This window comes from Balaenoptera musculus, chromosome 6 (assembly GCF_009873245.2).
Source record: "Balaenoptera musculus isolate JJ_BM4_2016_0621 chromosome 6, mBalMus1.pri.v3, whole genome shotgun sequence".
In the NCBI taxonomy this organism is placed as follows: Eukaryota; Metazoa; Chordata; class Mammalia; order Artiodactyla; family Balaenopteridae; genus Balaenoptera; species Balaenoptera musculus.
This window is the reverse complement of record NC_045790.1, coordinates 113,647,325-113,665,056: the sequence shown is the minus strand read 5'-3', so window position 1 is coordinate 113,665,056 and position 17,732 is coordinate 113,647,325. Positions and strand designations below refer to the sequence as shown.

Sequence of the window (17,732 nt, the reverse complement as noted above, 5' to 3'; positions counted from 1 at the left end):
CAGAAGGAAACTTGGAGAGCTCACGTCACAGGCGGGGAAACCGAGGCCTCCCTCGCGGCAGGGCGGCTGTCCCCACGCTGGCCCTGACGCCGTCTGGGCGTGCGACCCACTGTGCACAGCGGCCCGTTTCAGGACCTGCCCAGCTGTCACGGCGCGTCGGGCCCCGTCGTCCCTCCTCGCATCACCCCCTGCTACCCCCCCTCCCCGACCCCGTCCCTCTCGCTCTTTCCAGCCCGAGTCCGTCCAGGCGGGGCTGGGACAGCTGTGGCCAGAAGGTGGAGGTGACAGAGGTGCAGGCGACGTGCCCCAGCTCTGGCCCCCTCCCAGCCCTGAGCTCGCCTCTGGCCGGCACTGCCTCTCCTGGACGTTGTCCCACTGCCCGAGGGGGTCAGGAGGGACGTGGCTCCGGAAAGTGGCAGTGCTTGTCCCTGCTGCTCGTGGCAGTCCCCGCTCGTGCCTCAGCGTCCCCATCGCCCCTGGGCTATCGCCCGCCCCGGCCCCGCGTGTTGCTTGCCTGACCTGCCGCCCCGTGGCTCCGGATCGTCTCGTGTATGGGGGCCAGGGGTCTGTGCGGGGCCGGGGCATCTCCCGGACCCCTCGCGCCCGCTGTGGTCCCCGTGGACGCTCCCGCAGCCCCACGTCTCTCCCTCCTGCCACAGGCAGCGTGTTTTGGTGGCTGGTCCAGGGTCTCCCCAAGCCCTGCCCGGCTGAGCTTCCAGAGGGCGGGAGTGGAGCTGGCCGTGTCCCCACTGTGCACCCAGCACCCGGCACAGCGCTTGCGGCCACGGGTGCGCTGAGCGAATAAATGGTGGCATTCGAGGTCGCAGAGCCGCCTCCCAGAGATGGGTTGCCTTCTCTCCCTGGGGCGGGGGGCCCTGGGGCCACGTGAGCAGGAGAGACCGGAGGTCCCCAGGGGTGAGCCTCAGGGTCTGTGTTGAGCCACTCGTCTCTCGTGGCAGCTCCTGGCCGGGGTGGACGCCCTTGATGGTGGCCAAGCCTGGCTGGCAGGGCTCCAAGCGGGAGTTGCGGAGGGGTCTTCTCCTCCGCCAGAAGCCCTGCCTCCCCGCCCCCCGGCCCCGCCTGAGCCTGGCTCCCACACCACGCTTCTCGGGCCCGAGGCGCCCACCGTCCCAGCCATCCCATCCCTCCCCAGCTCCCAGCCCCGGTCTGGGCGAACGCTTGCTGTCCTTAGTCAGAGGAGGACGGAGATGACCGCAGAGCCGGCGCCCCTCCTCCCACCGCCTTCCTTTGACAGGTCCGGGACGGTATGGTCACCCTCCCGGGGCTGCTGGGCGCTCATTTCCTGCAGGGCTCTGTCTGCGGTGGGGAGCCTTCCGGGGGTCTTCGTGTCCTGCGATGGGTGTACTGTCAGTGGTGAGTGGGCAACAGGACCTCCCTGCTCCCTGTCCCTGCACAGCCTGGTGGCAGCAGGGCCGGCCTCAGAGGCGGCGTCCCCTCCCCTGGGCCCAGGAGGCACCGGCCTTGTCTGCCCACCCGCTTCCGTGCCGGAGGGGAGAGGTGGAAGGGGTCCGTTTAGAGGATCAGCTGATGTCACGGCTCGCTGGTTTCCCATCTAAGTGCCCAGCCCGAATGGGCCAGGGGTGGGGCCCTGCTGGCGGGCTCCTCGCCCCTCACCCTGCAGGGGCGCCTGTCTCCGCCGTTTCTGTGACTTGCTGGCAGCGTTTCTAGGCAGGCGCCGACGGCGCACGTGGGCAGAGAGGGTCGTGTGGAGGGGCCGCGGTGAGCACACCTCCAGGATCCCGCGTCCTGGGCCGTGCCAGGTACTAAGTGCACGGTCACGCTCGGCTGGCACGGCAGCAGCCGGCGTCCGCCTGAGCACGGCCCTCGGAGGACGGCCCCACGCTGCCCCTTCCTGACGGTGAAAGCACCGGGTTCTGGGGGGCCGCTGGGCCTCCCCGCGCCGGGGGAAGCGCCCACCTTCCAGCAGGTGCGTGGGAGGGGCAGGGCGCCGGCTTTTGGGCAGACGCAGGTGGCGTGAGTTTTGGGTAAACACAGTCGCGCCCTTTGCGGAAACCTAGGGCGGTAACGTTTTGTCACCTCCACTTGCTTTAGCAGTTTAGGGGGGAAGAGCCTTTTTTAAGAATTTCACAGCCAGAGAAAAGAATGGCAACCCCCCCGAAAGACGGCAGTCTGTGCTATGGGCGTGGTTGCTGGGGCGCACCCCTCCCGGACGGGTCTTCTCCCCGCCCCCCTCCTCCTCCAGCCTGCTTTTCTAGGTTCTTCCACCGACGGGATGTCATGGATCTTTCTCTCTAAATCTTGAGCTGAGCTGAGTTTCCGAGGTTCCCAGTGTCTTGCCCAGACCTTCCAGACCAGGGTGCAGAAGCCGTGAGGTGGGAACCCGTGTGTCCCGGCAGGGCAGGAGGTCCACGAGCTGGGATGTGGGCTCTGGGCCCTGGTTTGCGGCCTTGGCTTTTGAACATTACATGAGGATCTCCAGGTCCTTTCTCCTTTCCGCCCCCTCCCCTCTCAGATGAGGAAACTGAGGCTGGAGAGGGTTGTGCCCGTCCAGGGTCACCCCGTGGGGGGCGGGCAGTCCCGCAGCATCTGGGGGGGCGTGTCTCGTGGTAAAGGCTGTGAGATTTTGGATGGCAGTGTAGCCAGGGTCCGGGTGCTGGAAGGGAGGGGGTGGGCGAGCTGACAGCTCCTGGTGGGGGGGGGGCGGGGGCGCGGCCAGGAGCTGCTGATGATCGTGGCTGGCTGCACATGGGCCTCGGGAAAGCCCCCCACCCTGTGTGCCATCTCTCAGGGTCCTCTCGGGGACCCCTGCTTTAAAGACAAAGAGATGGAGACTCAGGGTCACAGCCACTGGCCTGCTGGTGCCCGGCCGAAACCCCTCTGCCCCACCAGCTGTCTCCCCGGGGGGCAGCGGTGCCTGGGCGGGTGACCAAGGAGGCATCTGGGTCCTGGCCCTGGGCGCGCTTGGAGTGTGGGCCGACGCTGCCCCTGCGAATGGGGTTTGGCAGGTGTGTCTGCCCCTGAGAAACGCAGCTGCACCCGGTTCTGGTGTGAGACTGGGCGTTTTTGGCCTCTTTGTGGGTCTCACGCTGGCCTTGGTGCGGATGGCAGGCCCTGGTGCTGTGTGCGGCCAGGCCCCGTGCTCTTCCTTGCCGGGGCTGCTGGGGGCCCAGTGGCTTGTGCTGTGTGTGGGGACCGGGGCCCAGCTGTCCCTCGGTGGGCCTGGGATGGACCGGTTTTACATCTGACCTTGGTGGCTGCCCTGGTGGGGTGGCTCCGAGGAGCTGGGCGGACTTGGGGAGGGGCGGTTGGCACGCTCCATGGATGGAAGGGAAGGTGCTTTGGGCAGAACTCACCCCTCCATTCACAAGTCCCCCCACCCTGCCGTTCATTCATCCTGCCTGGGTCAGGCCCGACTTGGGGCACGGGTCCCATGCTGGGGGGCTTGGCTGGTGGGGGGAGGCACACACAGACGCTCAGCATTGATGAAGCTGGGCCCTCCGTGTGAGCCCGTGGGTAGCCCAGAGGTGATGGGTCGGGGGTCAGGGGTCAGGCGAGTTACCTCTGGGAGCATGGCTCTCTCTTGGCCTGAGCCTTAAGACTGTACGATTTTGTCTGGCGCCTGCTTCTTGCACCCCTTCCTTTCTGGGGGGTGGGGTTGACACTTGGTCAGCATCTCTCAGGCCAGGCCTTGGGGGCCGTGCTGCGCCCGGTCGCACAGGGAGACTGAGGCTGGGAGACGCCAGGCCCTGGCGGGGAGGCGGCCAGGGAGGGACTGCGGTCCTGGGGGCAATTCTCCGGCGTTGGCGCTGCCTGGGTGGTCCCCTGCGCGTGCCCCTCACGCATGGGGAGGGGGTGAGGGCCTTCCTCTCCTCTGCATGGCTCGCCGCCCCTCCGGGTCGCAGGGCCTTGGCACGGGCTCAGGAATCCACGTGATCTCCGGCCGGCTCCAGCTTCCTCAGCAGGGCGCAGGGCAGGGCTGCTTCTGTGCTCTCCCGGCCCCTCTGGAACTCGCTACCTCTGGTGTCAGTGACAGAGCGCCCGGCGGCGGCGGGCTCCTAGGGCCGAGGGAGCGACCCCCTCCCCGGCACCAGCTGCCCCGGCCCTGAGCACCCTCGGGCAGCGTGAGGCCAGCCTGGGGCCAGCGCAGCAGGGCTTGGCGTGGGAGGGTGGGGATCAAGCGTCCCCCACCAGTGGGCTTGGGCCTCGTCCCAAGCCGGGCCAGCCTGGCCTGGTCTTCTTGCTTCCAGAAGCTGCACCTGGAGATAACAGTGTTGGGGTCTGAAGGGCCGGGAGGCGCCGTCCACGGACACATGGGGAACTGAGGCCCGGAGCGGAGGATCCCTTGCCCGAGGCCATGCAGCGCCCTGGGACCAAGGCCTGCCCCCTGCCTCCATGCCCTTGGAGGGTGGTGGTCTCGGGCCTCTGTGGCAGGGGGCACAGAGCAGTAAAGGAGCTAGCTGCTCATAGACGGGACGTGAACTTTTGCCAAGCTGTCGGGCTGCCAGGGAGGGTGTGGTGGGCTTCTCTCGGCTGGCCTTTGAGGTGTGCCCTGGACTTTGTGTTTGCCTGGAGTGCAGTCTCCCGGGCCTCGACTTGCCCAGCTGTGCAGTGGGCCCGTGGGAGCCCATGCGCCCACTGAGGGGCAGAGACGGCCTTAGCGCCCGCAGTGCTGCCTCGCGGCAACCTGTTTGCACCTCTGGTTCTGGCGTCACCCAGGAACCCGGCTCTGGCAGCCACGCTGGTTCCCGGGCCCTGGCTCAGCCAGCGCTTTTTGCTGATCGTGCAGGAACTGCTAATTAAGCTAAATCGTTCCCAGAGCTCCCTGACATCAGTCCACGGGATCGGCCCTGCCGGAGATCCTCGCTGATAAGACACTCCCTGCCGGCTTGTTGTAATTTGTTATTAAACAGCCCTGCTCGTTCACCCTGTGGAGGTGCCAGTGTGAGCGCTGGGCTCCAGGCCCGGGCTGCCCGAGCTCAGCTGCAGCGGGTGTAGGCCTGGGTCTTCTCCGTCTCCTGGGACTCTTTCCACCGTCTGAGGGGCAGCGGCAGGAGTTTCCTCGGCTTGAGTCCCGGGGTCCGGGGTTGGAGGAGGCCCAGGCCCTCTCAGCCTGGGGAGCGCCAGCCCGTTTCTCACCTGGTTCCCACTCCTTCAGTTACGGAGGCTGCGTTCCCCCCTTGTCACTTGCATAAGATATGGGGGTGGGGGGTGGAGGTGGAGGAGAGGCCTTAAGCTGAGACCTCTCGCTGGGCCCTGTCCCCAGGCGCCCCTGTCCCTGCAGAGGCCTCCTCCCGGTGAAGGAGGACACGCCGGTATGTGGGCCTGTCCAGTCCGGGCTCCCAGTGCCCGCTGCCCCCACCGGCTCAGCAGACGGTCGGTCGGGGGCTGGACAGAGGCGTGACCAGGCTCCCAGGAGGAGGCGAGGCCCCTTCCAGGAAGATGGGAGCAGCTCTCACTCCGGCCATCCCAGGGCTCTGGTGAGTTCGGCCCCGAGGGCCTAGGGCTTCCCTCCCGGGGCCAGACGGCCCCTGCCTCGGGACCTCCCGGTACTTGGATGGCGTAGACGTGCACCCTGCAGGGTGAGGGGCCGGGCAGCGGAAGGTTCGGAGCGCTGGCTGTCTTTCTGAGTGAAATCGGGCTCCGTTCCGTGGGCGGTGCACACGCGTGTGTGTGGGTGTGAGGGACCAGGGCCTCTGGGGTCCTGTCGCCCTGTCCCTGTGAGGTCCCCACACCCCCAGCCCAGCCCAGGGTCTCCTCGCCCCTCGGGTGCTGACCGGGTTTGGGAGTTACGGGCCTGGCTCTGAGGTCCAGCCTGGGGCGGCTGGGTCCCTCTCGGCCAAGTGACCTCGGGAAGTCCTTTTCCCTCTCCGGCCAGGCGGGCACCATCGCACAGCTGCCCTGCCGTCTCCTGCAGCCTTGCGGTTCAGAGGTGGAAAAGGAGGTGCGGGCCGGGGGCGAGGCCCCCTCCTCCCAGCACGAGGCCCATTTAACCTGAGACCTTACACCTCTTGTTTACGCACAGTCACGCACGTACACATGTACGTGCATAGACACGTGTCTCCGCGTGCGGCGAGCACGGTGTTCAAGGCGCTGCGTCCCACCGTGGATAACACGCTTCTCTTCCCTCTCTGGCTTCCAGACCCTGCTGGGTCTGAAGACCCAGCGGGGTGCTGGGCTGGGGCTCCCGGGCACCTGGGGAGGGGATCCTGCTGCCTGACATGCTGGGATGCAGCCAGGTGTGGCCCCTGGTCTCCTGGTGTGGGGGCAGGGAGGGCAGCCACTTGTCTGTCCCCATCGGGGGCGTCTCCGGAGGCTTCAGAGGGCACGTGGGGTGACATCTATCCACGGTGGGCCCTGGGGGAGCCTGAGTTGTGATGACCTCGGGCCTGAGTTTGAACCCTGGCAGACTCCTCTCTCCCCGGCAGGAGACCCCTCTGGCTGGCGGTTCCCGCTGCCGGGAGCGCTGCGCCCCCTCCCTCGTGGCCTGCTCCCCCTGGCCTTGCCCTGCCACTGTGTCCAGACCGGGCGACCCCACCTGGTGCCTCCTAATTACCTTCCTTATTTCTGTGCCGGTTCGCACTCCATCCCATCCCCCTGCGGGTTCTCTGCTGCGTGCCCAGGTCTAGAACAGCATCTGGTGTGCAGAAGGCACCCGGTCCCCACCTGGTGAAGGGTGTACAGTCATTTGAAATTGTGTGTCTCTCTGGGTGCCGCCGGCCGTGTCGAGCCTGTCGGGATTTCAGAGAGACCGTGGTGTGGTGACCCCGTCATCCTTCCTGGTAACCCCTGAGCTGTCGCTGAGAGCCAGCTGGGCATTGTGCTGGCCACTGGCAGGGGGCACCCGGGTAGGAGTGTTGGGCGCGTGGAGGCCCAGGTGTGGCAAGTCTGCAGGTCGGGAAGGGCTGGCTCCGGCAGGACCTGGTGGGCGGTGTGCTCAGTGGAGCTCTGACCACGGCAGGGCCCCTCGTCCTAAGAGAGGGTGCTGCCGAGGGGGGGGGCGCTGCCAGGCTGGGTGGCTGGGTGAGGGGTGCAGTCACTGTGGGAGGTGGCAGTCACTGCAGTGTCCCCTCCACTGACTGGTCCTGGATGTCTCCCGGGGGCTGGGGGCCAGGCCGTGTCAGGCCTGAACGGCAGGCGGCTGTGCCGGGAACCTCAGCGCCCCGGGCTGAAGATGGGGTGGGGGAGGGCGGCTGGCGCTGGGGGCCCTGGGCCGGCTCCGGGGGTCGGCGGCTGGAGGGACCCTGGGCACGCCTGCTCCCTCCCAGGGACGCACGGCAGAGGGCACGTGGAGAGGGATTTACCGCCACGGTTGACCCCGTCCCGACTCAGACTCAGACCCCCACCCCAGCTAAAACCCTCCCCTCCTCCTGGCCCAGTGCGGGCGCCAGGTGTGGCGCCAGAGCGGGGTCCCCGCTGCCCCCGCTCCTCCAGGTGTGGCCTTGGGCGAGTCCCTCGCCCTGACTGGGCCTCAGTTTCTTTCTGTGGGTGGGGCTCAGCGGGACCATTTTGGGGGAGCAGGGGTGCCCTTGTGTGGCAGCTGCCATCCCAGGCCCCTCTTGTTTTTGCTTAAAATTCAGCCAAGGGATGCAGGCCGCGTGCAGGCCCTGGGCTCGGCTGGACCCGTGTGCTGACCGTGAGGTCTGGGCGGGCCGGGCTGAACCTTCCCTGACTCGGCTGTGCCTCCCGGGGCTGGTGAGGGGTGGCCCCGAGGTGCTCTCTCTTTCTAGAACGTGATCTCCCCGAGCTTGGCCCCTGGTGGGTCCGCTGAGCGCTGGGCCAACTCAGGGCCACGGGAGGCTTGGGGCAGAGCAGGCCTGCAGTGGCCTGTGGTGGCCCGGGGCCGCGGGACCGGCCTCTGCACCTTCGAAACGACCCAGCCTGTCTGTGCGCCCCTGAGGACGAGGGCCGCATCTGGGTCGGGCCAGGCAGGCGGACGAGAGGGCCGCGGCCCTCCCCGGGCGCCGCTGTGTGTCGAAACTGGTCGCTGACGCGGCCGCGGTGTTGAAATAAGTGCCTGTGGGTTTCCCAACATCCTGCCAGCTGTCACAGGACCGCGTGTCAGGAGCCTGGGTGCCAGGCCTGGCCGGGGCCTCCCTCTTGGGGTGCCCAGTTCCCCGTTTTCTCCCCGGGGAAATGAGGAGAGACCGCCCCTCCCCTACCACCACCTGGGCGGGGCAGAGGTCGTGACATCAGGGCAGGGTGGCATTACCCTGGGCCCACGTAATCCTTGTGACCTGCCCATTTTACGGAAGTCAGGTGGCTTTGGCGTGGAGGGCAGGATTTGAACCCAGGCCTCGGATTCTGTGCCGATGCTGCCTCCTGGGCAGGAGGGAGGGGAGGGGCGGAGAGAGGAGGAAGCGGGCCAGGATGTCCTGCTGGCCGGGGGGGGACACATACTAGCCTGGTGGCAGAGGGCGGTGGCCAAGGGTCCTGGCTCCTGTGCCCTCCAATGGACAGCCCTGGACTGGGGGTGTGGGCCCTTTACTGAACGGCGCACCTTGGGGAGACGGTGGGAAGTGGGCCTGGGGCTGCCCTGTGCGTGGGCAGCCAGTGACCGTGGTGGCTGCAGATTCATTGATCGTCCACTGTGCTCCAGGCCCTCGACTTCCGGGGCTCATGGAGCCCTGCCTGTAACCTCCTGGGGTGGGTGTTCTTATGCTCAGTGTTTAGAGAGGAAACTGGGGCTCAGAGAGGCCAAGTGACCTGCTGGGGGCACACAGCAGTTGGCAGGGAACTGGTGTCTAGGCTGCCGGCCAGTGAAGGCCACGCTCTCTAGGATTCTGCTGGGTCAGGTTGGGAGGAGGTGGTGTAATGGAAAAGTCCACCCCCAGTGGCAGGTCCTGGCCCTGCCATTCTGAGCTGTGCAACCTCTCTGATCCCTGAGGGACCTCTGCCAGCTTGGGTGTGGAGCGGGTTGAGGGTTGGAATCTGGCTCTCTGGGTTAAGAGGAGGAGAAGAGGGGCTCAGGACCGTCTTCCCAGCACAGCGCTCCTGCAGACCCCAGCCAGGTCCCCTGCGGGGTGGGGCCTGGGGTTCTAGGAACCTGTGGCAGGCCTCACCCTGACTGTGGCGTCTGCCCGGCGCCCGTCAGCAGGGGAGGGGCCCTGGAGACTAGCCTCTTATGGATGAGGAAGTGGACGCTCCGAGAGGGTGAGGGGCTGGGCTTGGGCCACACAGCGAGGCAGCCGCTGAGCCAGGGGCCTGTGGACAGAGGGTGCGTCGGGAGACCCAGGCGCTGGTAAGGTGGAAGTTTCAGTGGTCTGGTGGGGAGGACCACGCAGGTTCCAGCCAGTGACACTTAGCGCCTTCACTGGGGCTGGGAGTGACAGTAACGGGAAGAGCGGTGACCCCCGAGGTGGCTCTCGGTTACTGAGTACCTACTGTGTCCCAGGAACTGTGGTTGATGCCCGCCTGCTGTGCACCAGGCACTGTGCTCAGCTTACACCATTTATGTCCCGAAACAACCCTGTCCGGAGGCTTTATTAGCCCATTTTCCAGATGAGAATGTTGGCACCCAGAGAGGTGACATTGCTTACTGTGGTCCTTGGTCAGGAGGAGGTGGGGCTGGACTTGGCCCCTGGTCTCAGTGCCTCCGGTGCCAGGGGTCCCCTGCGTGAGTCTGCTGCCCTCCCTGGGCCTCTGGCTGGGGTGACTGTCCTCATGGTGGGCATGCATGCAGCTCTGTCCCATCCCCCAGCTGTGCACAGAGAGCCCAGGGCTTGGTTTGCAGGGATGTAGGAGTCTACTGTGGGTTATAGCTGGAGGGAGGCAAGTGGAGTCTCCGACAGGAAGGTAGAGTACCCTTCCTTCTGCTGCATCACTGACTGACTGGGCCCTTTGGGTTCCTGGAAAAGGCCTCTGGCTCTGGACTGGTTGTCCCTGGCAGGGCCCGGCCTTGACTACCTGCCTGTCCCCAGCACAGTGGGGGGCAGTGGGGGAGTAGGCGTCCCACTAGGGAGTGCTCCGTGATATGTGAAGGGAGCCGAAGCCGAGGGCACTGTCCCCTTTCGGAGGACAAGGGTGCTTAGACCCAGCGGGGTTGGGTCAGATGCCCGCGGGCCCCCCCCCACCCCCCAGCTGGGAGTTGTGCAGCCAGGACTCGAACCCGGATCTGTGGGCTGTGGGACACCTGTGTTCACCACCTGTGGGGATGGATGAGAGGCCAGCCTCGTGGTCACTCGTTCACGTCCACTGTCTCCTGGCCGCTTTCTTCTTATGTGACATCTCTTTGTAGAAGAGGAAATAAAGGCTCAGAGGCGTTGTTCAGCCTGCTTGGGGTTGCACAGCTTGTCAGCACCTTAGGGCCTCTTTGGAACTTGGTGCTTGCCACTGTCATTCTGGAGGCAGGAAGGTCTCCTGGGCGCCCAGGCCAACAATGGCCACGAGCGCCACCTCCCGCCCTCCTCCTCGCACCTTAGGGCCTCTTTGGAACTTGGTGCTTGCTCAGCTGGTTCTTAAGGACTGTGGTGAATCCTGCAGCCTGTACTGGCCCTTTCCCACATCTCATCCCCTGTCCATTTGGTCTTTATTCAGTGCCTGCTGTGTGCCAGGCCCTAGGCCAGGCCCCAGGGATGCCTGGTGAACCAGTTGTGGCTCCCACCCTCGGAGCCCCCAGACCTTGGCAGCCTCAGACAAGTGGGCTGGGGACACCCTATGGTGTGGTGAGTGCCCTGTTGAGGGTATGCAGTAGAAGACACCCCTACTCTGGCTGGGAGAATCAGGAGGGCTTCCTGGAGGAGGTGTTGTTTAAACGGGGTTGGAGTGAGCCAAGAGAGGTGTAGGGGGAGTTTCAGGCCCAGGGAACAGCATGTCCAAGCCTAGAGGTGAGAGCTGGTGTGCCTGGAAATGACTCGGTTCCCAAGCCTGGGGGTGGAGAGTGGGCAGGCTCAGATTGGGGAGGGCCAGGGGCTCCGAGGTCTGGCGAGGAGGAGGGCGGGAGGTGGCTCTCATGGCCTTCGTTGGCCTGGGCGCCCAGGAGACCTTCCTGCCTCCAGAATGACAGTGGCATCTGGCCACTCACCTGGCCCAGTCCTGGTCTGGGAGATGGGTGAGCTTCTTGGAGGGAGGCTGAGGGGTCTCCTGGTGGGCCTCGGCCCTTTCTAGAGCTCTGGGGTTGGGATGCTGAGGCAGGTTGGTCCTAGGCTGCTGGCAGAGGCTTCAGGCAGGCCCTGGCCCAGAGTCAACCCCAGTTCATCTCAGGGTTAGCCCGGGGACCACTCGGATGGGTTGGCATTAGAGCTCGGGCCCGAGTGATGCTGGTCAGCCGTCTCATCTTATAGCCGAGAACACAGGTGGGGCGACGAGCAGGTGTGGGGCTGGGCAGGGGACCCCCAGCCCTCCTGGGGCGCCTTTCAGCCCACGTTGGGGGAACCTTTGAAGGGTTCTGGGGCGGGTGGGGTTCTGGAGGAAATCAAATCCACGTTTGGCCTGGAGAGCGCTTTTGGTGGGAGAGTTTGTGCACGTGGCTGATGGGGGAAATGCTGAGACTCTGTAAAGCAATCTTTATCTCCCCCACACCGCCCACCAAAAGAGAAAACAAAACCCAAGCACCCTGCAACGCTGTTACCAAAACCAAAGAAAGTCAAAACCAACCATTGAGTCCCACCCACCCAAGGTTAGCCTGCTGGCTGCCTTTTCTCTCCGCGTGTAGACAGATAACGGCCCATCTTGGTGTTTATTATGCTTTAAATAAAAATGGAATACAGATTTTCAGTGTCTGTAAAGCTGAGGTCTCCGGTGGCAAGCGAGACTCCCCCTTTTCTTTTGGTGGAGGAAAAGGAGGCCTTTGGTGGGGGCTTAGGCCCTCCCATGGCCGGTGGAGGAGAGAACCGCTTCTTGGACACTCTGGACCCAGCACCCAGGGTCCTGTGCCAGCCACAGCCCCCCAACCCTCGAGCACTGCCGACTCCCCTGAGGGCATTGCCAGGTGGGGGATTCAGGGGCTTCTGGGCCCCCGGCAGGGCATGTGTGTGTGCACACACCTTGACCCGCGTGTGTCCTCACGCCCGTCTGCGCTACCCGTCTCGGTGTCTCCATCCCCTGCGGGGTGGAGGATCCCGCCATCGCCCGCTGTCTGTCCCCCTGCTGGCCCGCTCTGCTCACCTCCCTCAGCCCCACACCTTGTGCCCAGGCAGCTTTGGACCCCTGTCTCCCCTGCACTGACCCAGCTGGGTGGCCTTGGGCAGATTGAACTTTGTGTCTCCGAGCTTCACTTCTGCTTCTGTAAAAAGACAGTGATGCTTGTAGAATTTCTGAAAGAGCTGGACGAGCTACACATTCTGAAGTGCTCAGTGTGGGCTCCCGGGCACTGGGCATTCAGGGAACGCTGGCAGTGTCCCTGCCTGGCTGGCGTTTAGCAGTGGGCCTTGGGGCGCCAGACTGCTTGGGGGAGGGACCCGCCTGGCTCCTTGTACCTGAGACTCATTAGGGGTCTAGGCACTGAGGACTCAGCGGGGCCCTGGTGGGCTACGGGATTCGAGGGGGGCAGGGCACTGGGGTTTCTGGGCCCATGGAGGGCTGAAGCGGGTGGGTGCAGGATGCACGCACCTCCCCGAGGCTGGCTGGCTGGGCGGGCAGGCTGGCCTGATCTCTGAGCTGAGCGTGGTCTGTGTGTCCTGGCCTCACTCCCTCTGTCCGTCCCGGGGAGGCCCCCTGCTGCTGTTCCTGACCTGAACCGTGGGGTCCTCGTGGCGGCCCGGAGGACCCTGGGCGAGGGGTAGGCCTAGTGAGGGGCAGGGACCCGGCCAGTTTTGAGTAGCCTCTGGGACCTGGTTGGGGACAGAACCCCAGGCTTGCTGCTTCCCAGCTGTGGGACCAGGGAGCCCCGCCCCTGTTCCCTTGGGCCCCCAGGCAGTGTGGGCACTCAGAGCTCTCCGCTGGCACTGGTGGTCATCTGTCGGGTTGTTTGTTGATAGGCTAGCTGGCTACCCTCCCGGTGTCACTGTGGGCCGTTCCCCAGTGCAGGGGTCACGGCCTGTCCTGGTCACCCCCTGACCAGTGAGCAGGTAGAGAATGGGGGTAGCCCGGGGCCCCTCCCTCCAGGGCCGTCAGGTTGAGGCCCAGAGCGGGGCAGGGTCCCCACTTCGAGCTCCCCGTGGGGCAGGCCCCGTTTGGAGCTTGCCCTGAGCTCTGGGGTACAGTGTGCTCGCGGTGAAATGCACACATCGCCCGCGCTCAGGGGCACCCGGAGCGAGCGCTGGCCCCCGTCAGCCCTGGCTCACCTCTGTCACTTTGCTCCTCTCAGACTTCGCGGGCACGGGCTGTCAGGATCTGCTCTTCACGCAGCCCTGGCCCGGGGGTGCGTCCGTTTCTTTGTTTCATCCCAGGAGGCGGGACTCTGCCTTTGTCAAGTTCACCGTCAAGTTCACCGTGTGTGTGGCCGGTTAACCCGTCCACATGTGTCGCTGGCCTCTGTAGCCCGGGCCCGGGGCTGCCACGGCTGGGGAGCATGTTCAGGGGCAGCGGTGTTCCCAGGGGTGTCTGGGTTACCCTCCGCACAGGTCGGGTGCTTCGCATCCTATCGTTAAACCACACGGAGCCTGACGGCAGATGAAGGCCCTGGGGTTATGTGCCTTGCGGGGGGTGTGGGGTGTCGGCCCCTGTCCCCATGCCCCATCGCCAACCTGTACTGGATTTGGGGGAGTGGGGGGCCCCCGTCCTCCAGAGGTGTATCACGTTCACCCGCGAGTCTGAGTTCTCCCTTTTTCTAGTCCTCTGTGTGTGTGTGTGTTTTCGTAGGTCACGGACCCCTGCTGCCCGGACCAACCTGTGTCCCGGGAACCTGTCCCGTCCCCTCGGGTGGGGGAGGGGGTGTCGGGGAGGTGGCAGGTGCTGAGAAGGTGCGTGTGTGGCAGGGCTGGCCGGGGGCTGGGCGGGGCCGTGGGCGCCCGGCCACCCTGGGGGTCGAAGCCCATGGTCCTCCCCACACCCTGCCCTCCCTGATGGGGGCTGCACGGCGGACGGTGGTGCCCTGGGTGCCGAGCAGGTTTTACACTGACTGCGTTTGGGGATTAGGAGCGGCTCAGCAGGAAGCTGGCAGCCGCCACGCCTTCTGGGCAAGGCAGGGAGGGGCCGAGGGTGCGGGCCCCGGGCAGAGGCGGGGGAGAGGGGGACCGTGGGTGCCAGGCCACCCCGGCCTGCTTCAGGGGCGCATTCTGGGACGGGTGCCGTCGTCATGGGGAGAGAGGCGTGCTCTCCATCAGCTGGGGCCGTGCAGGGGAGCCAGGCCGCCCCGGGCGTAGCTGTGTGATGGTTGTGTGCAGGTCCCTGTGTGGGGGGATCCTAGCCCCCGAACAGTTTCACTCTTGCCCCCCGAGGGGCCACACACTCCTGTCTCTGGAGGGTGGAGCAAGGAGAAGAGGTGGCCCGTTCCTGGTGGCCTGCAGGGAAACGAGCATGCTTCCCTGGTCCCCGTCCCCGTGGAGCTGTCCCCTGGGGGCAGTGGATGCCCGTCCAGACCGTGGCAGTGCCCGGGGGCAGGTGTGAGGTGTAGCTCTCCCTGCCTCCCCGGCTGGCTGAGACGTGGTTCACCAGCGTCGGTCGAGAGCTCGGTTGCGGCCAGAGGTGGGGAGCTCCGACCCCCACGTGCTTGCCCCGCTCCGCTCCGGAGGGCAGCCTGGAGCCGGGTTTGTGGAAGGGAGGCTGGTTCTCCGCACACTGAGGGCTCTGGACCCCAGAGGTGCCGCAGCCTGACCGTGTGTCCATCTGCCTCCAGGATCCCGCGGACGTCCTGCCCGCAGGTGGCCCTCCCGGCCCCTCCCGGCTGCCTTGTGAATCCCCTTGAGCCGAGTGCAGGGGCAGAGCTAGGCCATCCTTGGCTGTGACTTTGTTTTGTTTCCTCGAGTCGGATTGTCTTGCTTCCATCCTGTGCCCGGAAGAGAGGCCGGCTCCTGCCTTGGTGGGGCCCCTCGCCCCTCGCCTTCCCTCCGGCGGGGGGGGCCCTGCTGACGTCCGTCCAGCAGTCAGTCAGCAGACGCAGCCGCTGGCGGTCACTGGCCCGCTGACACAGCTCCAGGGCCGCGTTCCGGCCCTCTCCCGCCTCACTGGCCCTCCTGCCCACCCCCTTGCGCAGCAGGCGCGGACTTGTTTGCTGTTCCCTGTCCTCCCTGCTTGTCCCTGCGGCGCTCTTCCTGGGCCCCTTGCCTTTATCTCCCCTTCGGACCCCGCCGCCGTTCACCCTGCCCCCGGGGGTCTGTCCCCACTTCCCGTGGGCCTCCTGCTTCCTGCTGCTGAGGGAGCGATGTCCATGTCTGGGGACCGAAGGGGGCACAGACTGCCTCAAGGTGGGTGCCCGGCACGGGGCGCTCCTGGGGGCTCCTGGGCCAGGGCCTCCCTTTCTCTCTGGCCGCGGCGGCACGACGGGGGAGCCTGACGAGGGCCCCGCCCCGGGTGGTGGGTGGGCGGTGGCCCTTCTGTGTCGAAGGCCCGCTCCAGCCCTTGCAGCTGCGGTGTGGCCGCCCTCTGAGAGGCGTTTGCCGCGCTCCCCTGACGGCTGGCAGGCCCTCAGCCTCCTGGCCGTCACCCCTTCTCGGCCCCACTTGTTCCCGGGAGGTGACACGACACTCCTGATTGACGACTGAGACCTCGGGCCCGGCCTGAACAGCAGCAGAGCTCTGGCCAAGACCCTCCTTGGGGTGGACTTCCCTGTGTGGCCCCAGCCAGAGCCCGAGACCCAGAGGCCTGTGGCCCGTAGGGTGCCAGGGCCCATTGGCCTACCCGGTCCCTAGGGTGAAGCTCAGCCTCAAAGTGGGAGGGCAGAGTTCCGGGCCTGGGTTTGGGGGTGCTTAGCGCCCTCCCTGGTCGGTGGGCACGCTGATCTCTGGGTTGGTGACTCGAGGAGGGTGTGGGCCCCAGCTCCCAGGCCCTTCCCTGCACCGCTCCCCGGGGCCTGTGGGGTCTTTGGGATCGGGCTCCAGCCCTGCAGGGGCTACAGTTCCTGGGTCACCCCCAGGAGTGTGACCTTCCCGGGCCCCTCCTGGGGGCCCCTTTGTGGCCCAGTGCCTGGCCGGCCCCCTCCCTGGTTCCCAGGCCCATCCTGCCGGCCGCCGGCATCAAGTCTGGACAAGTGTGGCGTGTGTGTTCAGGGCAGCCGCCTGTGGAGGGGCCGGAGGTGGCGTGCCGGCCCTGTGAGTCACACGGAGCCTGGGAGCCGGGGAGGTGCGGGCCCGGCCGTGGGCGGGCGTGACAGGGCACGCTGCCGGCCTGGCCCGGGGGACTGGGGGCCGGGGGCTGCCTGCGCCTCATGGAGGAGCTGGGACAAGGCCCAGATCTGGGGTTGGGGTCTCTGAGACCCGGGGCTGTGCAGCGGTGGGTGGGGCTCCTGCCTGCAGCCCAGGTCAGAGCCTCGCAAGGAGCAGACGCTGCCCAGGTGCCTGCCTTCCAGGAGGGAGAGAACCTGCTGGGGGGTGGGGGGGAGGAGGACGAGGAGGTGGGGAGGCAGCTGGGCACGGAGTCCAGGCCCCTGGGTCGGGTGGGTCGATGTCCCTAGATGTCCAGGGGGCAAGCATGGCAGTGGGCTCAGTTTGAAGGGGCAGATGCCGCTGTCCCAGGGCACCTCCAGGCCAGACCCCAGCCCTCCTGTGCCTGGGCCGTCCAGCTCCTGTCTGCCTGGGGATAACGCTGGCCACTGAGGCCCGCTGAACACCTGCAGACCCCTCCCCCCGGGTCTTGGGGGTTAGAGGCCAGAGTACAGGCCTCTGTGGTGCTTCCGGGCCGCCAGTCCTGGGGTTCGGGGGGCTTAGAGCTGCAGGGGTTCCAGGGTCGCCAGCAGCCCCACCTCCTCCTGAGGGTCAGCACCCCGCTCTCCCCTTGTGGCAGAGACAGCAGAGCCCCAGGGGCAGTGGGAGTGTGGAGGCCCTGCTGTGGGGCGTGGTGCCCATCGCGCAGGGCAGTCAGGCAGAGCCGGGTCGGAGCCCCGCGGAGCCTCTTGTCGGATCTGTGACCCGGGCACTGTGTGCCTTCTGAGCCTCAGGTGCTGCTTCTGCAAAGTGGGAGGGCTCCTGCCCTTGAGGGCCGGTGTGGGCACCGCTGCAGGGAAGGAGCGGCCTGCAGGCTGGGCTGGGGCACTGAGGTCCTGGGGGAGGTGGGGCGGCTGGAGCAGGGCAGAGGTTGCAGAGGCTTTGAAGAGGCAGCATGCCTGGCGGGGGCGGGGGCGGGTGACCAGCCCAGGCTGGGGGCTGGTGTCCAGGTTGACCCGGCCTGTCTGCAGACCTGCCGTCTGGGGCGGTGGGCTCGGACCTGAGCTAGCATCTACAGGGCTGGGGCTCTGTCCAGACCTTCCTGCTCTGTCTAGCAGGTGTGAGGAGGGCTCCCTGGAGGAGGTGTCCCTGACGGGAAGACCCAGAGGGGATGACCGTGCTGCTCTGAGGGCCAGGGCTGGGGCTGAGAGGGGCTGATGGCCACACCAACTGGAGGCGCCCGGGGACGCTGGGCTGGGCGCCGAGACCCTTGTGGGGCAGATTGGCCGTGGTGGCCCCAGGGCCCCTCTGAGAGAGGGAGGTGTGGGGCTGGCCTTGGTGGGAGTGATCGATAGAGACCCCTGGGTGAATTCAGGGTTTTTCCAAGGTAACGGTCAGCAGCAGGGGTGGGGGCCCTGCTCAAGGCATTGAGGGGGGTGGCTTCACGGTGGACTAGCCCCTGACTTCCTGGGCGTCCCTTCGGGCGCCTCCTGGGTATAGGGAAACAGGAAGAATCAAGTGCTCCTGGTGGGGGGCAGGGGGCTGCAGGTGGAGCCAAAAGCAGTCCTGGTGCGC

The 17,732-nt window shown here is 66.4% G+C and overlaps 1 protein-coding gene across 3 annotated transcripts in view; it reads left to right on the top strand.

Moving 5' to 3' along the window:
* The window catches only part of RXRA (retinoid X receptor alpha), a 101,286-nt gene that overhangs the window by 35,764 nt on the left and 47,790 nt on the right, over positions 1 to 17,732 (top strand). Inside the window, exon 1 of one of the 3 annotated variants that reach the window (XM_036854987.1) lies at positions 4,950 to 5,459. The exons of the other annotated variants lie outside the window; for them this stretch is intronic. The gene's annotated coding sequence lies outside the window, so the exon portion shown is untranslated. Of the gene's footprint in view, positions 1 to 4,949; positions 5,460 to 17,732 lie in introns of those variants that run through there. 3 annotated transcript variants of the gene reach the window in all.